At 51.1% G+C, this 7,576-nt stretch overlaps 1 long non-coding RNA gene across 1 annotated transcript; it reads right to left on the reverse strand.

Annotated features, from left to right (window-relative positions):
* Positions 1–4,223, reverse strand: LOC148643879 (uncharacterized). Its single transcript, XR_015928929.1, has 3 exons — positions 4,045–4,223; positions 1,568–3,384; positions 1–693 (listed from the first exon to the last, which is right to left on the reverse strand). It is a non-coding gene; the product is annotated as an uncharacterized LOC148643879 (long non-coding RNA).
* Between the last annotated feature and the right edge of the window lie 3,353 nt (positions 4,224–7,576).

Below are 7,576 nucleotides of genomic sequence, written 5' to 3' on the forward strand. Positions count from 1 at the left end.
TGACTGTCCCATTCCCTTTATTAACTCGGTGGGCTCCTGTCCCCACAAAAACACCCCACAGGCCTTGGGCTTCTCTGACTCTTTTTGTTTGGAGGATTCCTTTCCTGCAGGAAAGAGAACCCTCAAGCTCAACACAAAACCAGACTGCTTTTTTTAACACTAACAAGTTAGACTGCTCCTATCTCTCACATAGAGGTCAGATCAATTCTGAGTAACTTCAGAGTAAACCTGTTACATGAGGGTGTCCAGTGCATGCAGTTCTACGCTACTGGGGTGTGAGGGGAACCCCATTATCTAGAATGGGCTCTCTCTACCCATTATGAAGCTGTTTTCCTTCAGAGCCTCGTGTGAACAGGGAAATCAGACTTCAGATGTCTAATTTAAATCAAACCAAAACAAAAGTCAGATCCACCGCGATCAAAATAAAAAAGGTGTTTTCAACAGCGGGAACGTTTTCCTGTGCCCCTGCAATGTCTAAGTCCTCTCTCAGCAGATGAACCATTGCCGTTGCAAGTGCCAGGCCTCGACTGCAACCAGACATCAGTTTGAGGAAGAAGTTCATCCAACAGGATGTGACATCGTCACGGGGGGGGGGTGCCTTCCTGTCTCTCCTTCTCCCTCTCTTCTGAGCCGGAATTCCTTTGGGCTGACCCAGCGCCTGGCGAAACTGCTCCGATCCTGTCTTGTGCAGCTCTAGCTTAGAGAAGGGTAGAAGGAGGAGGAGGGATGAGAGGCGGATTTAGGGAAAAGTGAGAGGGAGAGACAGAGGGCTGGGGGGGCAGTTGGGAGTGAAAACTAGCAGGGAGAGGAGGAGAGACAGAGACAGAGCGGTGGGGGAGGTGAATGAAACAGACGGGGAAGAGAGAGAGAAAGAGTCTTCTTCGTGTCCCGACAGGAGTAGAGGGTGTGGAGCGCCTGAAATGGAAAACTACCCAAATCCACAGTTCCCAGCCCTGTAATGTAACACGAAGACGCTTTCATTTTTCTGTGTGGCGTCCTTTTGAAATGCAGCACCTGCACGGAGCTTGAATTCCAATGCCTTGATCTGCCACGTAGCAAGAATTGCACCGCATAGATATTCGTGTTAACCGATTCAGAATACAGAGCGCCGCTATGAATTTCATTCGAGGCAATTGATTTTTATATAGCGCCTTTCACGACGAGGTTGCCCCAAGGCGCTTAACAATGCATGTAGCCATACATTTTGTGAATAATAATATCTTCATCATCATAATAATAATATCTTCAACGGTATATTTGTGGTGGAGTACTCATTTATTTAAAGTACAGATCTATATCCTTAACAGGCACCCAGATTTTTGCCATGTCTCCCCCTGAAGGTTCTGAAATCCTGACTGCAGGTGATCTTGGATCATTTAGAAACAAAATCACAGATATCGCTACCCTGCACTGGGCTGCCTCCTGGTTCAGTATTTATTTCAGACGGCAGCTGGCGCAGGCGGAGGTTTCTGTCACCTGCTGGTTGTTGCTTGTGCTCAGGCGCTGCACCGCCAACTTGGCCGCAGGCCTTCCCAGCAGGCCCTGCTTCCTGTGACCTTCTCCTCACCTTGTGTTTCCCAACGCGATTGCACCACCCGCCGCGAGAGGATGGGATTGTGACAGTGGGGCAAGAGCGGATTCCTTTCATCCCTGCTCACGAGGGAGCGCAGCCTCTTGGGAATGTCTGGCATGCCGGGGTCCCACAATGCACTGGTGGGCGGAGTTCAAGGACAATAAACTTGAACTTGAACTTCAACTTGTCATTCCTCGTGGATTTAGCTGATGCTGAACCCTCCCTGCCTGCCAGCACCACCTGCTCACAGATATGTCTTCCTCAGGAAGGAGCAGTCCTCAGGTGCGTGGGGGAGGAGCTGGAGAATCTCTATGTGCGAGAGTTTCCCCGCAGTGTCACTATGTGTAGAATGTGTTCCTGAAGGGCACGAGAGTCCCGGTTTCCGGAAATGAGTGTCCGGTATGATCACAGTACCGGTGACATGATCGGATTTCTGCCCCTCCTCGAGTCCGCAGGTGAGCATCCACGCCCAGCTGCGCAAAGCAGGCATCTTCGTCACACCAGGCCTGTCTTTCCAAGAAGTTGGTGACAGCTTCCCTAGCAATGCTTGAGAAGAAACTATGCTCAAATGAAATGCCATCTTCTTTAGATGTCACGTTAATTCTTTGACAGAGGCGTTCATCCAAAGTAACTTATGTTTGCACCCATTCACACTGGTTAGTAGTTTACTGAAGAAATTCAGGTTGAGGAACTTCACTCTGGGGCACAACAGCTTTGCCCCCCTGCTGGGATTTGAACCCACAACCTTCCAGATAAAAGCTGAGACCCTTAACCACTGCTCCACACTATAGCCTGGGTTAAGTGATGCCCCCCAGTTGTGTGCGTGTGTGAGCCCTGTAAAGGCCTGGCACTTCTGTATCTGCTTGGTTAGACTTCCACTCAACCTGTCCTACTTAGACTATTTTCAGCTTTTTAAAATCATGTCACTAAAATCGGACAGATGCTACACTTGACCATTTGTTTCTTCAGTAGCCCTTTAGGCTTCTACAGTGCTGGTAGGCAACTAGCAAACAAATGTTATTACTTATACTGTTCACAGCTTTTTGAATGAAGAGTGACCAGGGCTGCATGTCGTACCCCTGACAAAGTTATAAGAACTGAAGCCTTCGAAACAGAAGACACTTAAGCATTAAGCAGTCCTCAAAGTCATATACAATGTCGACCCAATGGACTTCTTCATGTGCATTCAAGACTTTACACAAAGGGTGGTGGGGGTTTGGAACAAGGTAACCGGCCATGTTGTTAGAACAGATACCCGGGTAGGATCTTTGCATCATTTAGCTGCTAGCAACCGAACAAGCCAGACAGGCGGACCTGAGCTTCTCCTTTGGCCCTGGCCTCGTTTAAATGCTGGAAAGCTTGTGATCGGGGAATACACACAAGGCCGATGGCCGGCTGGCTCAGGGAGGTTCGGGGCCGGATGTTGCAACGCCCTGAATCAGGAGCTGATGGCTCAAGCTCCTGTTGGCCATAACGCAATGCTAGACCGGTGGTAGTTTCCACACCCGCTGACCACAGGAGTGTTCTTGTGATGAAAATGCAGAAATGCCTGACTCCACTTCCTCTGAACCTTTGCCTCTTTTTCTTGCTGTTGTGTGCAGTTCCTGAAGCCAGCAGGGCTGTGGCGGCCCACCGCTGTCATTGGCTAATCCCTGGCCCGTCAGGTCAAAAGCCCCCCTGTAAGGCCCACTTCTTCAAAAGTCGACCCCCGCCACTGGGCGTCAGGAGCTCCTCAGCCCAAATTCTCATTGCAGCGGAGCTTATAGCCAGGTCGCAGAACCCTGAGCTGGACTAGTAGTTGTTTTCATCTCCTGAAACAGTGAAAAAAAAGATATCAGATAATCGCAGTGCTGTTGAAGGCGATACCCTTCCAGGGGGCTGGGGTAGATCCTGGAATCGCTCAGCTACTGGTAACTGGACCAATAGGGTGGCTCAAATGGACTCCAGATCGGTCCAACTTTAAAGGCATCGGGGGATTTGATGACAAACTCTCACGGCGTCTGGGATCTCTGCGGTCGGCTTGGATGTAGGTGAAGGGAGAAGGAGAGGGAGACGAGGGGTGTGTGTGCGTGTGTGTGTGTGTGTGTGTGTGTGTGTGTGTGTGTGTGAAGTGACACACTACAGGGGGTCATGGAACTCAGGGACGTTTCTGCAGGCTGTGCGCGGGACACCCCGTCCTATATTCGCACAGGCAGTGACGTCAAGGCCGATCCGAGATGCTGCCTGTAGATCAGAACGATAAATATCAGATTATCTTCTCAATAAAAAGCCTTCAGTTTGTGGTCCACGCTCAAGCCGCAAACAGAAAATGAAAATAACGACTGTGTTCGCCTTGCTGGCTAGGAAGAAGCCCTCCCACACACACACTAGATCTTAGAAATTGCACATTATCACTGAAATACATAATGTGTAGGACTTCCCAGGCTCGTCAGAGGAAAGCTCCGAGGAAGACTAGATGATTGAAGCGGTACCTGTTTTAGTAATAGATTCATGAGTCAGTGAGGCTGGGGGTGAACCTTCTTTCAACGCTGTCTGATTCTGGTCCGGTTCTGTGTCTGTGTCCAGGCCTGTTTACAGAAGCAGCGCTTGAACAGCCGGTCCTGATTGACCAGCTGATTTGGCTCCTTACGACCCGAGTTGCAATGAACACCTGCAAGCACAACCAGCCCTGGATGGTAACCCACCCTCGTGCCCCCCTCCCCGACCTCCAGATTTTCCCGTGTCTGCCCCCTGCGCTCGGCTCGTGACAGGCGCCTGCCCACCCGCTCGCACGGACGTCTCCCAGACTCCGGGAGCTCCTTCAGGAAACAAACACAACTCCCCCCCCCCGGCAGGTGCTGAGTGATCTTCCCCCCTTCGTCAGGTTCCACTCCTGGCTCTTGCACAAACACTGACCGAGTCTTACACAGTACACCACAACAAACTGGAGCATGATCCAGCGCAGGGGTGTCCTGCTCCTTTTCGCTGCAGCCGAGCTCTGGGCTGGAAGAGCGGCTCTAATGATTTAACTCACAGCAGAATCGTCGACACTTCTAACTGGGCTCGACGGCGATTCGCGGTGAACCGTGCTCTTGCCAGAGTGCATTATCTTGGCAGTCAACCTTAAAAGACCCGAAGACAAATCTGTGGTGAGCATTGTTGCTTCGCAGCTCTGGGGCTCTGGGTTCAGCTCTGGCCCTGGGTGCTGTCTGGGTGGAGTTTGCATGTTCTGTCCCCGTTCACATGGGTTTCCTCCCACAGACCAAAGCCATGCTGGTGGGTTCATTGGCTTCTGGGGAAAATTGGCCTAGGTGTGAGCGTGCGATGGACTGGCGCCCTGTCCAGAGTCTACCCTGCTTTGCACCCCTTGCTATCTGGGATGGGTTTGACACTCCTGATCCTCCTGGTGTTGTTTAAGACAAGGACTCTTCCCACACTGTTTTCTCTCCCCTCCTGCGAAGACTGTTAAGACTACCAGCTGCAACAACCTCGTTATGAAATAAATAATTGACGAGCTGCTGGCAGGAAAGCCTCACTAGGAATTTAGCTACGTACTGTCTCCTGCACCTGGCTGACAGAGAGAGGCCCATTCACAGCCTCTGCTCTCCCTCCTGGCACTGGAGAGAGGCCGCCCTGCTGGTTTAATGGAGAAATCACATTCCTTCACACCGTAAGCCTGGGAAAGAGACCAGCGGACGTGACTCGACTGACTGATTGGAGTCTGGCAGAGCTCAGCTGGAATGAAAAGCAGAACGCCCTGTGGCTCCCAGGATCTGGACCTGCACTTGGAGTGAGCAGCTCTGTCCTATCCGGTGGGGGCAGCGGTGGTCCAGTACGGGACCTTACAATCCATTCCAGGTCTTCGATGCAGCCAGTTCTTTTTAAGCGATAAAACTGGACTAATCAGCGATTATTCAACAATGAAACATCGGGGAATGTAGGGGAACACATCTGTCGGAATGAAGGGGAAGGCCTGCTGTTGGACTGGCTCCCTGGACGATGACACAAAACGCTTTGGGGTTGTCGTTCTTTAATGCGCTCGAGGAACCGTAGGCCTCTTCCTGTGTCACGAGTGAAGCAGTAGCAGCAGCAGTAGCAATAGAATAGGGGCAGTAGGAGCAGCAGTAACAGAGGAAGAAGCAGCTGCAGCAACAGTAACAGAAATAGCAGCAGAAGCAATTACAGTCTCAGCAGGCGCAGTAGCAGTAGCAGCAACAGGTACAGGAATAACAGCAGCAGCAGAAGCAATTACAGTCTCAGCAGGCGCAGTAGGAGTAGCAGCAGTAGCAGAAGACGCAGCAGTAGCAGCAACAGGCACAGGAACAGCAGCAGTAGCAGCAGCAGTAGATATACAGTAGCAGGGGCATTAACAGCAATAGCAATGCCGGCAGCAGTTGAATAGGAGCACCAGCAGCCGTGGCGGCAGTAACAGAGCCAGCAGCTGTAGCAGACGCAGGAGTAGGAACAAATGCCGTCGTGGCAGCAGAAGTAGCAGCACCAGCTGTAGCAGTAAGCAGTAGGAACAGCAGCAGGAATAGCAGACGCGGCAGCAGGCAAGCGAGAAAACGAGCCGAGACACCCGCGCCAGCTCGCCGCCGCCGAACTGCTCTCGGGCTGATCAGGCTGATAAGGGGCTCGGAGAGCGATCTGAGACAGGATGTGCCGACACGGGCACAGAGAGAGAGGGGGGGGGGCTGCTGAGATCTGAGGTCAGTGACAAAGGATCCGCTGAGCCGGGCTACACAGCGCCCCCCTGCTGTCGGATGAGTAGCTGCTCATCGGAGTTGCCCACAGGAAATAGAAAGACTGGATTTTCCCAGTGTAGGCCCGACCATCTGAGGATACGCTGTCTCTCAGATCGCACTGCCCTGCACTCGGGGAGCACTATCCCTGCAGCCCCACGGTTGACCTTTCGAGAGAGGTCAAAGTCCAAGCCACACTCCCAGGGAGCTGGGGACTTCTCATTTCCCTTGGTTGTGTGCGGAAATAACAGCATCAGGAAATATCTGCAGGCAAATCATAGAGCCACCCAGCATGTTCCTGGAAATCTCACCCTGACTCAGCACAACCACTGTGTCGTTACAGATGATAGGTGAAATGTCACGTACCTCTTAGGCGAGGGAAAGATGCAGCCGAGCCATCCAGCTCAGGTAAAGGTCATCTATCTGTCTTCGGGGCTAGTGCAACATCTGAGGAGGGGTTAGGTTTGGCTGTGGTGGGGCCAACCCTACTGGGAGAGGGAGGAGGGAACTCAGTTGAACTGGCAGCCCAGTATGTGATCTCCTGTCCCAGCCTGGGGAACAGTGAGCCTGTCTCCCAATAATGCTCAATATGTTTACAGTATATGTAAATATTTTATGATATGTCTCTGCTGTAAATGTCTGTAATATGTCTGCAGATTTTATTTTACTTTTATTTTATATTTTGTTCCATGTTAATTTTATTATTTGTATTTGCTTTGGCAACACTGATTGTACCCATCATGCGACTAAAGCACCTTGAATTTGAATTGAATTTGAATTGAAAAGATACCAGGCATGCACTCAGAATCAAAAGGAAACGGGGCAAATGTGTTATTTTGAGAGGAAATCATGGTGGTTATCAACTGCTTTTGTGGAGATCACAGCAATGCCCTTAGTCCCGCTGTTACAGGAAACCACCAGTTATTTCTATATTGTGGAGATAGGCTGCCACCTGCTGGACAGTCTGGGCCATCGCAATCCCATTTCAAAGGGGTTCCAGTGAGGCAGGTAGTCTTCTCTATGACTAGAACACGGGCGACCCTCACTGGTCCAGCTGAAAAAAAAATCCTCAAGCCTGAGAAGCAAGCTTTTAATGACACCTCAGGACCTTATCGTTTGCAACAAGCTCTTCAGACATTTCTATCACGGTCCATCGCTGTCTTCAGGGTTATTATCCCTTTCGATCTGGAGTGATCGCAGTGTGCTGGGTGGGCCTCCAAGATATCTCAGCTTGCCGCTCCAGAGTCTCTCCTTGTCTGGCCATTCGCTGCAGAGTCTTGAA

Source organism: Lepisosteus platostomus, chromosome 21, assembly GCF_059453375.1.
Source record: "Lepisosteus platostomus isolate fLepPlt1 chromosome 21, fLepPlt1.hap1, whole genome shotgun sequence".
NCBI lineage: Eukaryota > Metazoa > Chordata > Actinopteri > Semionotiformes > Lepisosteidae > Lepisosteus > Lepisosteus platostomus.